This window comes from Aquarana catesbeiana, linkage group LG01, assembly GCF_042186555.1.
Source record: "Aquarana catesbeiana isolate 2022-GZ linkage group LG01, ASM4218655v1, whole genome shotgun sequence".
Lineage (NCBI taxonomy): Eukaryota > Metazoa > Chordata > Amphibia > Anura > Ranidae > Aquarana > Aquarana catesbeiana.
This window is the reverse complement of record NC_133324.1, coordinates 500,559,269-500,582,585: the sequence shown is the minus strand read 5'-3', so window position 1 is coordinate 500,582,585 and position 23,317 is coordinate 500,559,269. Positions and strand designations below refer to the sequence as shown.

General features: G+C 42.7%; 1 protein-coding gene across 1 annotated transcript in view; it reads right to left on the bottom strand.

Moving 5' to 3' along the window:
- Nucleotides 1-22,338, bottom strand: part of SIN3B (SIN3 transcription regulator family member B) — a 106,589-nt gene extending 84,251 nt beyond the window's left edge. Inside the window, exons 1-2 of the mRNA XM_073592877.1 lie at nt 22,210-22,338; nt 11,070-11,142 (exon numbers count right to left, since the gene is read on the bottom strand). The gene's annotated coding sequence lies outside the window, so the exon portion shown is untranslated. The remainder of the gene's footprint in view (nt 1-11,069; nt 11,143-22,209) is intronic.
- Nucleotides 22,339-23,317: the final 979 nt, after the last annotated feature.

Below are 23,317 nucleotides of genomic sequence, written 5' to 3'. Positions count from 1 at the left end.
CACATGGAATAGATAGAGGCCTCTCTGACAAAGTTTTTGTTCATGTTTGAGAATCATTCATACAACCCTTGTCCAAAGATATTCAATAGCACAAGGTTTCTGATATACCCAATGGTACTTAACCAAACTCCATGAAATTGACCCCCCCTCCCAATTACTGTCCCCCTTGCTGCATTTCCCACAACAAATACTTCTTCAGTGTAAAGTGGGGGGAGGTATGGGACCAACCACTATATAATGCCCTTAACCACCACAGATTTTATGGGCTAACAGATTGTGCTACTCTGGTTACTAATCACAACACAAGCTACTCCCTCACTGGAACTCCAATATGTAGCAGTAAATATTTATGGCCAACTGTTAGGCCTTCTTCTATGCCATTTGTCTTATGATTCGGTTTATATAATTTTCTCTGGCCAAACGTGGCAATATAAATGTCACGTGCATTCTCGCTTACTAAAAAATAAAAATGTACAGTGGTGTGTATGGACACTGGACTCACTCCTTTTTATTACTACATTACCACATACTATGTCGCAGTATGAATTATGCATGAGAATAAGTGGATTCAGGGGAGGAATATATGAGAACATTGACTACAGCATTCTACTTTCACACTCCAGTAACTGAAAAAGATTACATTACAAATAATTCATATTCAATGTTCACGGGACTACTGCAATGCTGAATGTTTCGTTTTTTGAGACACCTTTAAAAACATCAATCGGAAACCTCTCGAGGCGAAGTAGAAAACTGTTTAATCAAGTTTGGATCTTGGGACCAAGGGAATAGCAATACTATAAATGTACCTCCTTTCATGTTTAGGTAAAGCTAGGCATTGACTGTTATATCTTTCTTCAGCTAGTAGACCTAATGAAAAAAAAAATCCACACAAGTAATGGAAGTATTCCCCCCCACTGGGACATTAAATTATGACAGCTGCTCTCGCTGTTGTCCGAATACAGTGATCAGCGGCTGCAGTTTCTTCAACAGGAGTCAATCTAATAATTGGCTTTCGTCAAACAAGGAGGGCCACACATTGACTGAAATTCAGCTGGTCTCTGCTGAAGCAGCCAAATTTCAATCAGTCTATGGATGGCAGCTGCAATATTGGGGAGGTTAGGGGCATGTTCACATGCTCATCTCCAGCCCATTCTTCTGTTGAGAACGAAGAAGTGAGAACAGCAATTCTTTAGAGCCATTCTCTGTCCCCAATAGTAAACAACGCTGGACTATTTTCTTACTATTCCAGAATGTCAGTTTGTGTCTGGTTCACTATATTTGTGCTTCTCTGTATCTCTATTCTAATAAGACAAGAACACTGAAGGGAGGGCTACGTACAAGAAGCAGCTAACAAAAGCAATAGACGTACGCCAGTCTGGCACAGGAAAATTGCTGATGGCATTTCTAAGCCAAGCATACCAAGCATAGTTTCTATTATGGTGAAAGTAAGAAAAACAAGCAACACCGCATACTAAATTTTAATGCAAATACCACTAAAAAAAGAAAGAAAAAATATGTTCTGAGCTGTCTATAAGGCGGTCCTGGGGTTTTACATATGACCAGCACCCGGCTGTTTTTTTTTTCTCTACACTAAACATAGAAGCAAGCATTGTCATTGTGTGAGGATAGCCAATACCAGCCCATCTGCATTTGGAGTGGTGCTTTAAAAGTAGGAGATAGGAACTCCTTCCTTTTTCATACTTGGGCTTCTATCGAGGAGTGAAGGAAGAGTTTTAAACATGCAGGGAATAATGAGTCACAACTGATAGTTTCAACATGAGATGCATTATATCTTATATGGTGACTGATGAAAATGTTACATATGTATAGCGAATATGATACTAAAATCAAATGAAACCCCAATAAGTTATCACCCTAATGTTTCCAGTCATTTCACATCCCCAGAAGACAGCCTTATCTTGTGTATTTTTTCAATCATGTGCTCAGTTTGCCTTTCACAAAGAAAATGAACAGGCTACATACAACTAAGGATGAGTCGAACACCCCCCGGTTCGGTTGGCACCAGAACTTCCAAAGAGGCAAAAAATTCAGATGAACAAACGAACACCGTTAAAGTCTATGGGTCACGAACATGAAAAATCAAGTGTGCCCATTTTAAAGGCTTTTTATGCAGGTTATTGTCATAAAAAGTGTCTGGGGACCTGGGTCCTGCCCCAGGGGACATGTATCAATGCAAAAAAAAAAAAAAGTTTTAAAAACGTGAGTTCTTTCAGAAGCAGTGATTTTAATACCGCTTAAAGTGAAACAACAAAAATTAAATATTCCTTTAAATATCATGCCGGGGGGGGGGGGGGGGGGATTGGGGTGTCTACAGTATGCCCAGCAAAATGTCATTTCTAAAGGAAAAAAGTAATTTAAAACAGATTGCAACTGTAATGAATTGTCGGGTCTCGGCAATATAGACAAAACTCATTGAAAAGAAAACGGCATGGCCCCCCCCCCCCCCCCGCCCAGTTCATTACCAGGCCCTTTGGGTCTGGCATGAATATTAAGGGGCAACTCAAACCAAAAAAAAAAAAATTGCGTGGGGGGGGGGGGTGTGTCTCCCCAAAATCAATACCAGGCCCTTCAGGTCTGGTAATTAAGGGGAAGCCTGCGCCAAAAAAATTTGGCGTAGGGGCTCCCCCCCAAAATCTAGACCCTTATCCGACCACGCAACCTGGCAGCGCCCCCCCTCCTGAAGCGTACCAGGCCACATGCCCTCAACATGGGGAGGGTGCTTTGGAGTAGCCCCCCAAAGCACCTTGTGGGGACAAGGGCCTCATCCCCACAACCCTTGCCCGGTGGTTGTGGGGGTATGCAGGCGGGGGGGCTTATTGGAATCTGGAACCCCCTTTAACAAAGGGACCCCCAGATCCCACCCCCCCCATATGAATTTGTAAGGAGTACATTGTACCCCTATCATTTCACAAAAGAAAGTGTCAAGAATAGTATAAAAGACAGGAGACAAGGGTTACCCTTGATAAAGTCACGTGTTGTGATGCAACGCGTCTGGAGGAGCTTAGTGATGTCACTTGCGGTCACGGCCGTGACCGGAAGTCCCTATTTTTTAGACACTTTTTTTTGCTGTTTGGCCTGTGATGCCGTTTTAACTGTGATGATTTTTTTAATAAATACGAGAATCTTTTTAAAAAAAAACAAAAAAAAAAAAAACCTACTACATTATGGAGAATCTTCTTTTCTGCTTTTGCTCTTGATCCCGTGGACCTGGAGATATTTCCTTTCAGGAAAAAGACCGTGGAAACTGGGAGGAGAAGCTGCAGTGATTCCCTGTCCTGGATACATTAAGGAGGATAAAAAAACCGCCTTGACGTTTATTGATGCATCATTAGACCCGTTGGGGTCTATTCAAAAGGAAAAAGACAGTGGAAACTGGAGGAAAAGCTGCAGTGATTCCCCGTCCTCGATACATTGAGGAAATAAACCGCCTTGATGTTTATTGATACATCATTAGACCCGTTGGGGTCTATCCATAAGGCGAGAGGATAGCACTACTGGGGGAGGATTCTGAAAGGATTTCTTTATATATTACCATTTTACATCTGTAAACTGGACGCCCTCACCTGTCCCTGCCCCCCTCATCTTTGCTTGTCTGCACAGGAACTTATTGATTTAAATTTTGAACAAGAGACTATCTCTCTGAATCATTAGACTATTTGGATGCACTTTATTTTTGGACTATTTTCACTGAATCGATTTAATCTGAATATTATGATGTGACGCACTTTAGTATTGGATTATTTTTATTGAACATTACTGGATTATTTTCTTTGAACTTAATTATATGAAAGTTTTTGATAAGATACACTTTGGGAAGTATTTCTGGTATCTTCGCCCATTAGCACCTTATTTCTGGTTATTCTTAAGTAATTAGCAATGCTTCACTACACATATAAAGGAAATCTGTTGTGTAATCTAGATGGAGGAAAATACAATAGAGGAACCATTTTTCAACCAGGGTTATCTGGAAGCCTGGGATCTCTCCAGATATTACCAGGAGTTCCTTGGGTTATAGCCGATCGACCCTCTATTTAAGGGATGCAAGGATACCTTTTTTTTTTTTTTTTTACAAGTAAGAGTACCAATACTTTTTTTTGTACTCACCGATAATTACCGATACCTACTTGTTGCCTTATGAGTTTATGTGAAATCTCCATCAATAGCTGTAAAATATTGTAATCATGAATATATTTCATTTAGCTTGCATCTATGTAGGGCGTATAACATAGCTTCACAGAAGTGTCTGTTATACAAACGTAGGCACTGAATTGTCTATCTAAACAATGGGACCCAATTGTTCGATACTTATTCACTTCAAAGGATCCCATGTTTAGATATTAATTACGGGTTGGCCTCCCTTCATTGCATACTTAACTTCACGGGAAAAGGTCAAGTTAATTTCCTGCTCAGAATAGTCACAAGGATTTGCATTAAAGGGGGCTGACTTATGCAAAGTATTGGGATTGGAGATGTAGCCAGTCCTTAACCAGGAATAGGGAAGCCCACCAATCAAAGCCACGCCATGCCAACCAATGAGGCATCAGCCCGTAATGATATACACAGACTAGATGGGAGGGAAACACAAACACTTTATGGTAGAGCCGCCATCAAAATGGAACCTTGGTGGAAATGGTAACTGTTCCTTTAACTTGTAACTAAATATGTTTATCTTATGTCTTTTCTGTCCTATTGTTTGTAGATTAATGTTTTAAGGAATATACTCTGTATTTAGGGCTGCAACAACTAATCGATTATGAAATTAATCGATTACTATTTTCATAAAATTGATTAATCGGGCAGTAACATAATGGAGTTAAAAAAAAAACAACCTAAAAATGAGCCCTTTATATTACAAAAAGAGCAAATAATCGCTACTGTAAATATTACTTTCATAGTTCTACAGTAAAAAATGAACCCCTTATGATTATTTGCTCTTTTTGTACTATAAAGGACTAACTTTAGTTTTTTTAACCCTATTATGTTACTAAACGTCTTAGACCTGGTTCACATCTATGTGTTTTTTGGTGCTTTTTGCAGAAACGCACTACAGTTCATTTACATGGTTTCCTATGGAACACGTTCACATCTATGCTTTTTTCAGCCGATGCGTATTTGGAAAGGGTCAGGCACTTTTTTTTTAATGAAAACTGTGCTTTTTTTGGTTCCATATACTTCAATGGAGAAGCTGCAGAAAAGCATGTAATGCGTTTTTGCAGCAATTTGTTTTTTAATTTGCCCAACAACAAAATGGCCAAAAAAAGCAAATCGCCGCAAAATCACGTGCGCAAAAATCAAAACACACAGCAAAAAGCATTGCAGAAACACAAACAAAAGAAAATTGCATAGGTGTGTACTGAGCCTTATGCTGGCCACACGGATCAATTTTCATACGAGAATATTCAGACAAAAAATCTTTGTACATTTGCTGAATGAAAGAACGTGGTTTGAAATTTTCAGTTTTTAACATTCTGTTTTTCAAATGAATGTAATTTCTAAACGAAAACCACATACACTGCCTGAAAATTCCTTTCACCTAGAAGTTTTCTATTTCCAAATTTTCCCGTCACTGTGGTTGAAAATGAACGTTGATTTGACCCCACTAATGGTTAGAAAATTGAACAAACGTTCTTAAAATTACTTTTTTTGAAGGAAGACATTATTCGTTTTTTAAATAAAAAAAATTTGATCTCCAAGTCTAATATTTACCAGATTCACCCTTTAATAGTATATACAGTATATCTCCTCTAATAGTATATACAGTACATCTTATGTCTGTTATTCTCAGAGTGGATTAGATATTTTGCTCCTGAACCATATAGTTGGTTATTTATATTTACCACTGCATAGAGATATTCAAGAATAAATTGCTTTTTTTAAAACTTTACATTTTAACTAAATTATACACCACACTTTTTTTTTTAAGGTTATTAACCGATTACTCAAATAATCGATTACAGCTACAGCGCGGACCTACTTTGCCGGGAGCGCCTCAATAGACGTCCTCCCGTGCTCGAGCGGCCTGCAAGCCCCCTGCAGGGCGCTTAGTGATCAGCAAGTCTATGGGACCTAGCTGGATCACAGATCGTAGTAAGGGGTCGGTCCGGACACCTTGCCACTTGATTAGCTGTCAGCCAATGACAGCTGATCATGTGATGTAAACAGAGCAGGTAATTGGCATCTGTCAGAGGGTCATCGGGAATGATCAAGGAGAGCAGTGCCAGCTCATCTGTACCCACCTACCAGTGCACAACAGCGCCGCTTACCAGTGGCCACCAGCGCCGCCCACAGTGCCACTCATCAATGTCACCAGTGCCTCAACAGTGCTGCACATCAGTGTCACCTACCAGTGCCCATCAGTGCCACCCATCAGTAACACCTACCAGTGCTGCCCTATCTGTGCCCATCAGTGCAGCCTATCAGTGCCGCCTCATCAACGCATATCAATGAAGGAGAAAAATTACCTGTTTGCAAAATTTTATAAAAAAAGGCAGTACAGCGCATACGAAATCCTAAATACAACAATCAATAATTGTCCATATAAAGATAAGATCCAATTAAAATCCAGCAATTCCTCCAGTGATAATCGTGACATGCAATAGCTTGTTGGGTGACTGTAGTGAAATGGACCTCCACCTTCGATAACACCAGCCGCTCACCTCTACAGATGGACCCCTGAGTATATCAGTCAGGTCAAATCAGCAGTTCCCTCACAGGGATAAAGGCAGGGGATGGTGTATGCAGATCCCGGTCAAGCTTCAGCAACAGATACTCTTGCAGTCATGACATGTGAAAATATATAAAGGAGATCTAGTACTCTCTGTAAATCGCTAAAAATCGTTTATTCTAAATAAGTAAAATCACTTACAAACATCGCACTGTACCCCAATGCAAAGGACAACAGCATGTGTGAAAGGATGATCCACATCAGATGGACAAGCGGAGCGCGGGTGACGTCACGATCCAGACACGTGGAGGAATCACTGGATCACTGGAGGAATTGCTGGATTTTAATTGGATCTTATCTTTATATGGACAATTATTGATTGTTGTATTTAGGATTTCGTATGCGCTGTACTGCCTTTTTTTATTTATGTTTTTGGGATTTGATTAATTTTTCCCCCAGTACTACAGCTGCTCATAGTTAGGTTGTACGGTTTGCGCTGGTCGACTCTGTTTATATCTGCAAAATTTTATAAACTATGAAACATGATTTTATTTTTTTTTTCAAAATTTTCCGTCTTTGTTTGTTTGTTTAACAAAAAATAATAACAATAATAATGCATAGAATGCATTAATGTGGAGGGTTTTTTTATATCATACTGTAGAGTATAAGATTTCCTATCGTTTGAGCCCAGTCTTGCCACAAAGAGTTAATCCATCTCTGAGCAATCCTCTTTTATTGTTCAGTGAGATAAATCTTGACAAACTGAGAAAAACTTTGTCAAATCCTCCCCCTTGCTGTGAGTGATAGGTGATTTACATCTCGTGCACTGGCCTAAGACACAGGCATTATTTTTTAATTCCCTCCCCCACTCCTTTCTTCAGCAGCTCTGCAAGGATTGGCTGTTCCACACCTCAGCATGATTTGGCATGCTGAAGTCATGTGGTTACTTTCTTGTCTTTTCACTGGATGTTAGAGATCATAGCAGAAGTTCAGTGTAAGAAATACACAGGAGAAAATGCCTATTGAGAAGGGGAGTGTAGAGGTGGGCGAGGAGTCTACTGACATCACAACTCCACCCACCGAGCTCCAGACAACAGACCCACCCACAGAATCTGCAGTTTTTCGGGTCTAATAACAGACAGAGAGGAGACATTTGACAGGTAAAGATACATGCAGGAGGCATGTATATCCTTATAGATAACCCCTATGGCAGTAGTTTAGAAAGGATGACATTGGGTTTACATCCACTTTAAGATAAAAAAAATACCTTCTGCCTTTACAATCACTTTAAAGGTTGATTAGAGTAAATTAGGGGTTAATAAGGGGTGAAACAGAGAAACAATAAAAAACAAACTTTTTTTCCTTTTACTTGTCAGGTTGCTTTAAACCAGGAGTCTCAAACTGGTGGCCCTCCAGCTGTTGAGAAACTACAAGTCCCATGAGGCCTTGCAAGGCTGAAAGTTACAAGCATGACTCCTTCAGGGACTTGTAGTTTCGCAGCAGCTGGAGGGCCACCAGTTTGAGACCCCTGCTTTAAACTGACTTCATCTGCAGATCAAAGTTCATTCCCTTGATCTGTAGATGAACAAAGTTTCTTTTTGTCTTATGCCACGTACACACGATCGGAATTTCGTCCCGCAAAAGACAGATGAGAGCTTTTCGTCGGAAAATGCGACCGTGTGTATGCTCCATCGGACTTTTGCTGGCCGAATTCCAGCCAACAAAAGATCGAGAGCATGTTCTCAGTTTTTCGGTCGGAAAAAGTTCCTATCCGAAAATGCGATCGTCTGTGGCAATTCCAACACATAAAATTCCTACGCATGCTCGGAAATAATTTGACGCATGCTCTAAAGCATTGAACTTCATTTTCTCAGCTCGTCGTAGCGTTGGTACGTCACAGCGTTCTTGACGGTCGAAAGTTCAGCGAACTTTTGTTTGACCGTGTGTATGCAAGGCAAACTTGAGTGGAATCCCGTTGGACAAGCCATCATATCTTTTTCCGACGAGAAGTCCTATCATGTGTACGCGGCATTAGTGTTTCAGCGGCTAAGCAATGTTAACATTTCCCGGCTGTTTTTTTTTTTTTTTTTGACAGATCCAATTGCTGGACTTCTTTAACACTTCAGCTGTCAACAGGGGAACCCCACTGACAGCTGAGTCTCCAGTTGTTAGGGACACGGTGGCCCTACTCCTTAACAACTGATAGTTGCCAGTTTGTGTTTTTTTGTTTTTTTTTTTACATTTCAGCTGTCAGTGGAGGAAACCTGCTGCCAGCTGAAAGAACCGAGCCTGAAATCGGTTTCAGTTATCGGTGCATTTGCACGAGCACCGATATCGGTGCAACCCTGTCCCACTTGATGGTGCCTGCATAGTTCCAGGGCCACCACCACCTGACAAAGCCAGTAGTATGAAACCAGTGATCTCTCAACCGGAAGCGACTGACGATGTCTTTCCGATTTGCTTGTTGGTTTCCCTGAGCATTTTGGGACAAAAACAAACAAACTGAAGCTAATGCTGGACAACAGCCCCTAAAAGCTTTAGGTTCTGTTATCAAGCACTCTCAGACGTCTATGGAGGCTTTGGAGATGCTCTGAAGTGCCAAGAAAGCGACATGTGGTATCATTTTTGTAGTAAAGCAAAAGCAATGTGTGAATAGGACTTTACAACCAAAAACGTAAATGTATTTTATTGAGATTTTATGTGATAGACCGTGTGTGTGTGTGTGTGTGTGTGTGTGTGTGTGTGTGTGTGTGTGTGTGTGTGTGTGTGTGTGTGTGTGTGTGTGTGTGTGTGTGTGTGTGTAAATTAATCTCAGTATAAATACAGCTGCTCTGTGAAGCCCTCAGAGGTTTATTAAAGAACCTTAGTGAACAAACAGCATCATGAAAGCCAAGGAACACACCAGACAAGTTAGGGAAAAGATGTGGAGAAATTTAAAGCAGGATTAGATTATAAAAAAAAAATATCCCAAGCTTTGAATCTACCATGACATGGCTGTCCACCTAAACTGACAGGCCTGGTGAGGAGAGCATTTATCAGAGAGGCAGCCAAGAGGCCCATGGTAACTCTGGAGGCGCTGCAGAGATCCACATCTTAGGTGGGAGAATCTCTCCACAGGACAACTATTAGTCGTGCACTCCACAAATCTGGCCTTTATGGAAGAGTGGCAAGATAAAAGCCGTTGTTGATAGAAAGTCATAAGAAATCTGTTTGAAGATTGTGAGAAGCCATGTGGGAGACACAGCAAACGTGGAAGAAGGTGCTCTGGTCAGATGAGACCAATATTAATCTTTTTGGCCTAAAAGCAAAACGCTGTGTGTGGCAGAAATCTAACACTGCACATCACCCTGAACACATCACCCTCATCGTGAAACATGGTGGTGGCAGCATTATGTTGTGGGAATGATTTTCTTCACCAGGGACAGGGAAGATGGTCAGAGTTGACATGAAGATGGATGGAACCAAATACAGGGCAATCTTAGAAGAAAACCTGTTAAAGTCTGCAAAAGACTTGAGACTGGGGCAGAGGTTCATATTCCAGCAGGACAACAACCCTAAACATACAGCCAGAGCTGCAATGGAATGGTTTAGATCAAAGCATACTCATGTGTTAGAATGGCCCAGTCAAAGTCCAGACCTAAATCCAATTGAGAATCTGTGGCAAGACTTGAAAATCGCTGTTCACAGACGTTCTCCATCCAATCTCACAAAGCGCAAGCTATTTTGCAAAGAATGGGCAAAAATGTCAAAGCAAAGCTGGTAGAGACATCCCCAAAAAGACCTGCAGCTGTAATTGCAGTGAAAGGTGGTTCTACAAAGTATTGACTCAGGGGGGGCTGAATACAAATGCACCCCACACTTTTCACATATTTGTAAAACATTTTGAAAACCATTGATCATTTTCCTCCCACTTCAAAATTATGTGCCACTTTGTGTTGGTCTATCACAAAAATACATTTATGTTTTTGGTTATAACTTGACAAAATGTGGAAAATTTCAAGGGGTGTGAATACTTTTTGAAGGCACTGTAAATGCTTACTTTTTTCCTGCTGAAAGGGTTAGCCGGAGAAAAAGCCAATTTTTCCCACATCCACTAAGATGTGTTTGTTTATAGCCAGCATAACTGAAGTACAACTCACACAATCAGTTCAATTGTAATCTCTACACAAGGAAACATATCCAGCAATGACTTAACTTCCTTGTTACTTAGAAAATAACATAACCCTGTAAATATTGTGTACATTTTTGGTAGGGTTTTGTGATTTTAGTCTTAGCCTGACATGCAAAGATTTAAAAAACAAAAACAAAACAAAAAACCTTTTCATACGGCTGAATAAATGGTATCCTTAATGACCTACAAAAATTGTAGAAGCAGTCCTACCTGTACACACCAGAGGATACATTTGAACCTAGGTACCTCTCTCCTGCACAGCCTTAAAGAAATACTCTTCTTTCTTTTAAAAGAAGAAAAAAAAACATACAATTAAAGAAAACCTGATGCACAAGCCATATAGTCATTCAGTGTTATGAAACATTATTAATTATTATTATAATATAGGATTTATATAGCAACAGCATACCAATACACCAGAGACAGTACAATTAGAATACAAAATTATTGGGAGAGCTTATATATGCATCTGTAGATAATTTTTTTTATGCCTGCCAAAAATCTAAATTTTCCTTTCTTGCATTGTGGCATCATGTTTATGGACAGAACACCCAAATCTTCCGTTATCCTTCTTATGTGATTTACTCTCTGGTTTTTCACAGAGCTTGAAGTAAGATTATTGGCATTCACTGCAACACTGCTAAAGTTGCAGGAGTGCTAGTAATCAGTCAGTAAGAAAGTCGGTGGAAGTTATTTTTTTACCCCATTTTGGATAGAGTAAGGGAAGGTTATAACCCTTGCCAGTTTTTTGGCCATCTGTGTCCCACTGGGGAGGTTTAGCTTCACTTCTTGTTCCGAAGCTAAAGCAGGAATTTAGAGGAATACTGGGGTGTCGCCATAACTAGTGTTCCCATTGGAAGATTTCCCAACTATTTCTGTTCTGGGTAGGGCTGGGGGAAAAAAAATAAATTTAAATCTTGAATCGAGTTGAGAGGTCAAATCGATTCAAAATTTAAGCAAATTTTTATAGGATTTTTTTTTTATTCACCGTGCCGGTCCTGAGGAGCAGCGGGCAGGAGTTTTTAGGCGAGGCCGTGGCTTCGGCCTAGTCCGCCAGGCCGGACACCGGGGACTAGGCCTAAGCCACGGCCTCACCTAAAACTCCTGCCCGCAGCTCCTCAGAACCAGCGCGGTGAAAAAAAAAAAAAAAAACTCGATGTGAATCAAGTTTTTTTTCAGAAAATCTCCCAGCCCTAGTTCTGAGGTCAACCCAAAAATTGGGATTAATCTTTTATTTTCACTTTTGATAATAAATGGTAAACAGGACAAATATAGGGAGTGAATCTGCCTAAGGAGGTCACAGACAGCAATACAAACTGACATAGGGACTAATGCCTCTCCACTCTGTCCAAAACTAACAAGGAAAACTAGGGAATGTATTTGTTGCATGGGTTTAATTTATTTCTGCTTCAAATGATTAACTAGTAGTAAGTATATTTGTGCAACCAAGTTTAAAAAAAAAAAGTGTGAATGAATGTGGCGGCAGTTGCTCATTTTATTACAATGAAGACTTATTTCTTTACACAGTTTCCCGAAATGAAACAAAAGGAAGATCTGTTGAGGTATTAAAACATGCCATTATATGCTATTGTTTCTCTATGCAATGACCAAACTTGTGCTAAGGCTTAAGTGTTCCTTTTTAACTGGTGGCAATACTTAGCTAGTGGCAATGTTTCAGCACAGTGCAGCTCTGAAAGAAATGTAAATCTAAGCCAATTCAATCCATCAAGGTGTAACTTTGCAACGCAAGGCTTTACTTCCTGTTTCCCTTAGTAAGGATGCTGGCGCCTGCACCCGAAGCCAAGGGACGTGTCGGCTTCCGGTAAAGACATTGCGGGCTCCCTGGACAGGTAAATCTCCTTATATTAAATGTCAGCAGCTACAGTATTTGTAGCTGCTGACTTAATTTTTTTCACCCAGGCTGGAACTCCACTTTAAAGGGACTGAAAAGCTTTTTTTTTTTTTTTTTTCCTAAAATAACAAATGTGTCATACTTACCTGCTCTGTGCAATAGTTTTGCAAAACAGCCCCGATCCTCCTCTTCTGAGGTACCCCGCCGGCGAATGCCGGCATAAAAAGCCACTTTCTATGGGGGCACTTGTGCAGGATCGCTCTCGAGCCACTTTGTCTGAATCTATTGACATGGACAGGGCCCTTCACTCATCACAGAATTTGATTGACAGCAATGACTCTCGCTGCTATCAATCTGCCCTGTGCGTAGGGAGAGAGAGAAGGCCACTACCCTCATGCACAGTGCTGGATCCAGAATGGTCTCAGGCAAGTAAAAGGGGGTTGAGGGGGGATTCTAAAGTTTGGAGTAAAAATCTATCTAAAGATAGTTTTCAATTTAAGATTCATGAAATAGGATGATTTTTATAACAGCTTACCTGTAAAAATCCTTTTCTTGGAGTACATCACGGGACACAGAGCCACAGTATTTACTGGATGGGTTATATAGGCACCACTAGGTGACGGACACTGGCACACCCTAAACAGGAAGTTTAGCTCCCTATATAACCCCTCCCCTTACTGGGAGTACCTCAGTTTTGTAGCAAAGCAATATATTAGAAGAGGTTAGGGACCTCTGTGTCCCGTGATGTACTCGAAGAAAAGGATTTTACAGGTAAGCTGTTATAAAAATCCTATTTTCTTTATCGTACATCACAGGACACAGAGCCACAGTATTTATTGGATGGGATGTCCCAGAGCAATGCTATCTGAGGGGGGGGGAGACAAACAAATGGTATGGTGCAATCAGACCTGAGGACCTTATACTGCTGCCTGCAGCACACTGCGCCCAAAGGCGATATCCTCATGCCTTCTCACATCCACCTGATAGAATCTGGTAAACGTATGGACTGAAGACCAAGTTGCAGCTTTGCAGATTTGAGCCATGGAGGCCTGGTGATGCACTGCCCATGAAGCACTAACAGCCCTGGTGGAGTGCGCTTTGACCTGAAAATGTGGAACCTTCCTCCTCAAACCATACGCTTGAATAATTACTTGCCAAATCCACTTAGCAAAAGTAGATTTCGACGCTGCCTGTCCTTTTTTTATTAGGGCCTTCAGGCAACACATACAAAACATTCATTTTCCGAATCTGAGCAGTTGCCTCCAAATAGGTTTTGACCACTCTCACTACATCCAGAGAAAGTAGTGATTTTCTTCCGTAGAACAGGATTCTGGGAAAAATGAAGGTAGAACAATATCCTGGTTTAGATGAAAACCTGAAACCACCTTTGGTAGAAAGCTAGGATGGGGACGCAATACTACTCTATCCTTGTGAATGATTAAATATGGCTCTTTACAAGAAAGAGCCGCCAATTCTGATACCCTTCATGCAGAGGAAATGGCTGACCAACATCTAAGAAACTGGGGAAAAAATGGTGCTACTCCCAGTAAGGGGAGGGGTTATATAGGGAGCTAAACTTCCTGTCTAGGGTGTGCCAGTGTCCATCACCTAGTGGTGCCTATATAACCATCCAGTAAATACTGTGGCTCTGTGTCCCGTGATGTACGAAAAATAAACAAAGTTCAGGAGTATTCCTTTATCCTATTGTTTTGCAAATCTATGTACACTACAAATTGTATGATTAAATTGGTTCTCATATCCCTGTTTTACTAACCTGACAGCTTATTTTAAACAGAAAACCCTAATTTTGCTTGCAAATATTAAAGATTCTAACTACCAGCAAGAAGAAGTCCTTACATTTAAAGAGCACCTGTAATTTCAGATCCATCATGGCAGTGCCTGTTAGCGGGCATCCATTCACATGCTGCCGCCACTTCCCTCACCTTGTTGTGTCACTGCCGCATCACCAGCCGTCCCATTAAAGTGAATGGGACTGCCGGAGAGTCAACAGCCGGTCAGAGGAGGAGCCGCTGCTGGACAGAGATAACAGTCGCTCTTTAAAAATTATGATTTAAATTGAGTTGACAAAAAAAAAAAAAAAAAAAAAGCTTTTTACTAGCGATTTAAATCATGATTTAATTAGACTTCATTTAAATCAAATCCACCCTGGCCAGCTACAGTATAAACCAATCAGAACAGCAAATAAACATTACCAAAAGAACTTAAGGGCACTTTCACACTGAGGCGTCTGCGGTAAAGCGCCGCTATTTTTAGCAGCGCTTTACTGTCATTTACTGGTGTTTTAGCCGTGCTTTTAACCCCCGCTAGCGGCCGAAAAGGGGAAAAAGCGGCGCTTTGCTGGCACTGCCCATTGATTTCAATGGGCAGGGGCGCTTTAGGAGCGGTATATTCACGGCTCCTAAAGCGCCTCAAAGATGCTGCTTGCAGGCGCTATTTTTAGTGATATAGCGACTGTAAAGCGCCTCAGTGTGAAAGTAGCCTAATGGAGAAGTCCAGGCTGAGCTGTTTAGGCTGGGCTTCTCCTAAGGGTCACAGAAGTGCAATTTGATTTGCACTCCTGTGACCCGTTTTAGCAGAGAGCAGTCTGAAGTTCACTCTCCGCTGACATCAGTCGAGGCACCTTGTCATACCAACTTCCCAAGTCTGGATCCGCCAGCTGCCTTGACTGATGGCAGTCTCAGCGAGCCGCAGAGACGGCAGCTCTCCGCCCCTCCACAGCTCAGCCCTCCAATAACAGTCAGCATCACTCTGCTCAGGGAGGAGTGAGAACCGAGCCATCAGCGGTGTTCAGTGGCTTGGTTCTCAGTGCAGAGACGCCAGGAGACAGCTGCAGCATTGGTCTGATGCTGCATCCATCTAGGCAAGTATGATTAGCAGAAAAAAAAAAAAAAACAATACTTCTCTTTTTTTAATGTGGTTCTAAAGGCTTAAAGTGATATTAAAGGTTTTTTTTTTGGTTATAAAATAACAAACATGTTATACTTACCTGCTCTGTGCAGTGGTTTTGCACAGAGCTGCCCAGATCTTCCTGTTTTTGCGTCCCTCGCCAGCACTCCTGGCCCCTCCCTCCTAGCAAGTGCCCCCACAGAAAACAGCTTGCTATGGGGGCACCTGAACTGAGCTACTGCTCTGCGTATCCATTCAGACATGGAGCCAGGGCTCGGCCCCCTCTCTCTCCTCATTGGCTCACTGACTTTGATCGACAGCAGGGGGAGCCAATGGCACCCACTGCTGTGTTTCAGCCAATCAGGGGAGGGAGTCCCAGACAGCCGAGGCTCTCGTGCAACATCGCTGGATCAAGATGGGGTTCAGATAAGTATTAGGAGGGAGCTGCACACTGAAGTCTTATCTTAATGCATAGAATGCATTAAGATGAAAAAAAAACTTTCTGCCTTTAGAACCACTTTTTTACCTTAGGGCATCCTCTGCATGAAGGTAAAAAACCTTCTGTGCCACAGGATCTCCCCCTTATAATTGAGTCCAATCTTGAACCAGCGCTGTGCCCGAGAGGAGTGACTCTCACGGCTCTCTACCTCCTCACAGATCAGATTGATAGCAGCAGTAGCTATAGCTTCTTGCTGCCATCAATCAAACCCTGTGACGAGGGAGCAGCCAAGCTGTCTGTGTCTATAGATCAAGCCCACACGAGTGCCCCCATGGGGAGCGGCTTCTTATGGGGGCAATCGCAGAAGAGGTGGAGCCAGGAGCACTGCCAGGCAGGGGGGTCCCTTAAAGAGGACGATTGGGGCTGTTCTGGGCAAAACCATTACATTCAATATGAAGCGCCCCTTGTGCTGCTGGCTGCTCTCTTAGTTAAAATCAAAAGTCCTCTGTCCACCCCACATACCCGCGCAGTGCTAAACTTTTGGTGCTGCAGGGGTTTTAATACAATTGGCTGGACCTGTCACAGGCATTCATCAAGAGAATGGACTATGCCCACCCTTTACACCCCCCTCCTCCATTTAGAGAAACTGTACTATAACTACTGTCAATGAAAAGCTACCTATGAACGGAGGACAAGTGGATGAATGAAAGGTCTGTATCCTCCAAGATGTGGTGTGGAAAAATGCAGACATGCTGCATTTTCCCATACTGCAACGCACATCACATCAGCGTTATAGTGTGAATGGGACACACAGTAAACATTTTTATAGAGTACGTGCACTTCCAGTGACTAGCATTTATCTAGTACAGAAAAATGCAGGTCACCAAATATAGTGCGATTGCGCCCTAAAGTTGCAGTCTGTCTAACAGAGCGTGCCAGTTTTCAAGCTTTTGGGGTGCTCTTAGGCTAAAAGCATATGCAAGTAATGTTGAACGCTCTTCAGAACTTTTTTTTTTTAAATAAACGTGATTTTTACCTGCTCTGTGAAGTGGTTTTGCACAAAGCAGCCCGATACTCCTCTTCTTGGGTCCAACGCCGGCGCTCCTGGGTCCTCTCGCTTGTCGAGTGCCCCCATAGAAAGCCGCTTGCTAAAGGGGGCATTTGTGAATGCTTGCTCCCAAGCTGTCTTTGTGTCCATAAGACATACAGAGCGCAGCTCAGCCCCGCCCCTTGGCTGTGATTAATAGCAGCAGGAGCCATCGTCTCAGCCAATGAGGGAGAGACCCAGGAAAGCTGCTGCTCTTGTGCATATCACTGGATTGAGATTGAGCTTGCATGAGTATTAGGGGGGGGGGGGGGGAGCTGCACACAAAAGGTTTACCTTCATATTTTACAACCACTTCTATCAACGTAGTTATCAAAGACAGTGCTTGTGTCCAGCTCCAAGCACTTTCCTGGGAGAAGTGACTACTTCTTTAAAGGATATCTAAACACTTGATTACTTCATACATCCTCATCTGTGTGTGCTGCATCCTAGAAGGCTACGCCTTCCTCTCCTATAGGCTGCAGCTTGACAGCAAGACTCCAGCTCGAGCCCCTGTCAATCAAAAAAGAAGTGCTGGGAGGGGGGCCCTGAGGGAAAAGTGGCTATGGGAGATACAGGCACACCTTGCATGGTGTCCTGTACCTCCATACAGCAAGCTGACAATGAAAGCATGGATCTGTTTCTGTGCTTGCCATGATTGGCTTACACCAAGGAAATAGGGGATTTCCAGGATCAACCAGGTATTTCACATTAACCACTTAAGGACCGAGCCTCTTTTTAAGCTTTGTTGTTTACAAGTTAAAAAGCATTTTTTTTTGCTAGAAAATTACTTAGAACCCCCAAAACATTATATATATTTTTTTCTAACACCCTAGAGAATAAAATGGCAGTTGCTGCAATACTTCATGTCACACTGTATTTGCGCAGCGGTCTTCAAAGCGCAATTTTTTTGAAAACAAATACACTTTTTTGAATTAAAAATAAGACAACAGTAAAGTTAGCCCAATTTTTTTCTATATTGTGAAAGAAAGCGTTACGTCGAGTAAATTGATACCTAACATGTCACGCTTCAAAATTGCACCATCTCGTGGAATGGCAACAAACTTTGGCACTTAAAATTCCCCATTGGGCAAAGTTTTAAAAAATTCTACAGGTTACCAGTTTTGAGTTACAGAGGAGGTCTAGTGCTAGAATTATTGCTCTCGCTCTAACGATCGCGACGAAACCTCACATGTGTGGTTTGAATACAGTTTTCATATGCAGGCACGACTTACGTATGTGTTCGCTTCTGCACGCAAGCTCGGTGGGACGAGGCGCTTTAAAAAATTTTTTATTTATTTATTTTTACACTGTCCTTTAAAAAAAAAAAAAAAAAAAAATTGAGTCACTTTTATTCCTAATACAAGGAATGTAAACACCCCTTGTAATAGAAAAAAGCATGACAGGACCTCTTAAATATGAGATCTGGGGTCAAAAAGACCTCAAATCTTATATTTACACTAAAATGAAATAAAATAAATGTACTTTTTCTTTTACTATAAAAAAAAAAAAAAAAAATATATATATATATATATATATATATATATATATATATATATATATATATATATATATATATATATATATTTCCCCTTTAAGAGCATTGGGCAAAAGTGATGTTTGATGAACCGAGCCGAGTGGGGGCCATGTTTCCCTCACTCGGCATCAAGGCTGTGAGGGGAGCAGACGCAATAGTCTCCGCCGCTATCGCGGAGACAACCAGAGCGCGGCGGGAGGGGGTGGGGCCCCTTTTCCCACCCCCGATAAAAGCGATCTTGCGGTGAATCTGCCGCTGACACTACTTTTATCTGAAAGATGACCGCCGGACGTTTTTAAACATACCGGAGTTATGGAAGCTAGCTGCTGCCATAACAACCAAATTTAGTGTCAAAGTACCAATGGGCAGTCCTTAAGCGGTTTAGGCCCCTTTCACACTGGGGCGGTGGGGGCGTCAGCGGTACAACAGAGCTATTTTTAGCGCTGCTGTACCGTCGTTCTTGCAGCGGTATTCGGCCGCTAGCGGTGCGGTTTTAACCCCCGCTGGCGGCCGAAAAAGGGTTAAAATCCCTCATACAGCGCGGCAGAGCGGTATTGCCGCGGTATAGCCGCGCTGTCCCATTGATTTCAATGGGCAGGAGCGGTGAATACACCGCTCCTTCACCGCTCCAAAAAAGCGGTTTGCAGGACTTTTTTCACCGTCCTGCCTGCGCACCGCTTCAGTGTGAAAGCCCTCAGGCTTTCACACTGAACAAACAGCGGAGGCTGTTTAGGGGCGGTTTGCAGGCGGAATTTTTAGCGCAATACCGCCTGCAAACCGCCCCAGTGTGAAAAGGGTCTAAAGAAGGCCATGAAAAGGAATTCACAGAACAATGTAAAAAAAACATACCTGCACAACGCACATTGTTAAAATGTTTTTTCGGGGGTTAGTGATAGTATTTATACCCTTTTGTTTCTCTTTAGAATATTTCCGTAAACATTATCATATAACAGAGTCTTTACCAACACTTTTACTTTGTAAAAATTCCATGGTCACTACCTCTCACAGTATCACTGCTACATTTCCACATCAAATTTCTAAGTAAAAACAAGTCCCTGAACTGACTAAGGCCCCTTTCACACAGGTGGACCCGATCAGACCATCGGTTGGCCTCTGGAGTGGTGGGTGTCAATGGACATGTGTCGACATCTGATCCGACACAGACCTGTCAACCTCTTGCTCAGTGGGGTATCAGCGGTCAGATAACCTGCTGAGCAGGCGGATCCGCTGCTGGAAGGGGCCTAAGAACCTTTACTATCTTACCTCCTCAATTATGATGGAGCTCCTTAAATGCAGAGCAAAAGCACCCAGAAAGGTTTCACTACTTCAGGTGAACAATACGTTTAACATCTAACACCATGATTAGAGAAGCACGAAATAAAAAAACAAACCAATCTATAGATTAGATCAATATTTGCATGCCCTTTTCCTACCAATTACAACAAGTGGTGTAGCAGGCAGAAGATCAGGTATGGATTAAAAAAAAAAAAAAAAAAACATTTTATTGCAGGGGAAATTTTTTTTATTTCTGTATAGTGGTGGCAGTGTCTCTTTAAAGGGTAACTCCACTTTCATGGGGAAAACAAAAACTATATATACAGTTAGGTATATATACCTATATATATTTCGGGTTTCTTTGCTTTTTCATGATGGCCCTGGCCACTTGAGACCCCAGCCACAATGAGTCCCGCTCCCCTTTTTTGTTTTGTTTTTTAAGAAGACCCGGTATAACAGGTAAGGGGGGGGGGGGGACTAAGTTACTCTAAGTGAATGGGATATCAAACAAACTTTTTGATCAGAGTAACTCCATTGAGAATATTATTCTGTGTATGGCCACCATAAATGAGTTTGTATATGCAAATTATAATGTGCATGGCCAGCTTTATATGTAAAACAGGGACACACCTAAACAATCTATTCCACTAATACAGTGGCCAAACAGTGGCTCTTTGCTAGCCTTAATCTGGCCCTTGGGGCACTATTCCTCCCAATGATATGAGGCACTAATTCCTCCCACTGACACACCAACGATGGGGCACCATTCCTCCCACTGACACACCAACGATGGGGCACCATTCCTCCCACTGACACACCAACGATGGGGCACCATTCCTCCCACTGACACACCAACGATGGGGCTCCATTCCTCCCACTGACACACCAACGATGGGGCACCATTCCTCCCACTGACACACCAACGATGGGGCACCATTCCTCCCACTGACACACCAACGATGGGGCTCCATTCCTCCCACTGACACACCAACGATGGGGCTCCATTCCTCCCACTGACACACCAACGATGGGGCTCCATTCCTCCCACTAATACCAATGAGGGGGCACCATTCCTCCCACTAATACCAATGAGGGGGCACCATTCCTCCCACTAATACCAATGAGGGGGCACTACCTATCCTCCCACTAATACCAATACAGGGGCACTAGCTATCCTCCCACTAACTACGGTACCAAGCCTAAGGCCATTTTTATTCTTACTGATGCAGGGCCTGGGACATTTTCTACCTTCACAGGTCACAATCCGCCCCCCCAAAAAAAATCTGAAGGACAGCAAACTGGCCCTTTGTTTGAAAAGTTTGGAGACCCCCTGCACTAGTATAATCAGACAAGCCCTTTTACTACATAGTTTATAGTAGACCTAAAGCTCACCACACATTACAATCTTATTGTACAGTATTCTTTAGATCTACTGACAAGTGTGCCTGCCTGAATACACATAAAATCGGATAGTGTATGTGGGTGCTCATATTATATAGTTTTGGGTAGATCCAAGATTGACTGAATGAGCAGATTTTAATCAGATTGTGTAGTGCATGGCCAGGTCCATATGTAAAATAAGGACATATATAACCAATTCAATTTGTAACAAATCAGACAGACCTTGTATTACATATGTGATTGTGGATCTAAAGCTCACAACCTCCTTTAGATCTACCAACAAGTACATAACGGAAGCATCTGACTGGATACACACTGATTGGATAGTGTAGTTAGGTGCTCATATTATATAGTTTTGGGTAGATGTAAAGTTGCTTGTACAGATATTGTATAGTCAGACTGTAACACATATGGTTGGCCTAAAGGAGCTTGTATTGTGAATGCCCACTAGTGTCCTCTCATCAGACACAGTACACACAGAGATCTATTGAAGTGTTGTCCCTCATACAGTACAGAAGGGTTCCTGACACAAGATCTCCTTAGTTGTACCATCTGATCGAATAGAGAAGTTTCCTGCTCCATGACTAGGCCAGCTGTGTGTCTTCATTCTGTGTGTTCCTGCAGCTCCTATCTCTCCTTCTCCCTGTGTACACCGAGTGTCCCTTCACTTTCCCCTCCACAGCCCTCCTCTGTGCTCCTTGTCGCAGGCAGTATACACATCTTTGTACTCCATTGTCATATCACCCCTTTTTCCCTGCATCTCCCGATCTCCGCTCTTCTCCACCATTGTGCCTGAATCTTATTTCCATCCCCAGCTTTGTGTTCCCTCGGCCTCCCCCTCACCGCCTTCATTACCGGAGCCGCTGTCATCTCCGCTCTCCCCGGTAACACCAAACAGCGACCGTAGTCTTCCCAAATTGACACAACAAGGTACGACGGGAAATCCGCCGCCGTCAGCGCACGCCGCGTGACGTCACGACGCACACAAATCCACGGCGCGTGCAGGAGCTGGGAGAGAGCGGACTGGTATGCAGTGTAGAGGGCTGGCGAGGGGACCCAGTGCGTCTCATACATTCCTATGGAGAGCCATTCAATGAACGTCTATGGAACAATTGTTTAAAATGTACAACTGGGTATGTGTTATACACTTGAAGGGTATCTAACCCGGGAACAAACGTGGAACTCCTTCCACACCTAACAAGTTCTAGCAGAAAGCTGAACTCTGAGTGCAAAAACTTCCATTCAAGTGTATTTCGAAATAGCCACACAGAGTAGAAGGCCATTTTATTGACCCAAAATGCCTTTGCGAATAAAGGTATTACCTTGTAAAAATAATAATCAGCAATAAGGATGAGCTCAGGAGTGTTCGCAACCCGCAAGTGTAGAGCCCGCCAGGAAGTCAGCACTGCACAGCGCTAATCACAGGCAGTGAGACATTTCCCGATCTCTACAGCTGCGGATCGGTAAAATGTCTCACTGCCTGTGATTAGCATAACGCAGTGCCGACTTCCTGGTGGGCTCTGCATGTGCGGCTGCGAACACGCCTGAGCTCGTCCTTAATCAGCAACATCATCATTGTGCTGTACATACCCTGAGCAGAGCTGTGGGAGGGAACCAGCAGGCTCCACCCACTGCAGAAACTTACAGGAGGGGGCGGAGACAAGACCAGGTACCCTGCACAAGGAGAGAGAGCAGCAGTGATTGGTCTTTGTCACAGGAATCTTCCTGTTCCCCTTACTATTCCGGCACCTGCACCCAACGCTAATTGAAGAATCAGCTTGGGTGAGGACATCACTGGATCTCTGGACAGGTAGGTGTCCTTATATTAAAAGTCAGCAGCTATTGTAGCTGCTGACATTTAAGATTTTGGGGGCAGCCTGCAGCTTCTCTAACCCCTTACCCATCAGCCTCAGGGTGAGTTTAACTCTTTCGCTGCCAGAGAAGTTTCACACTGCACAGATCT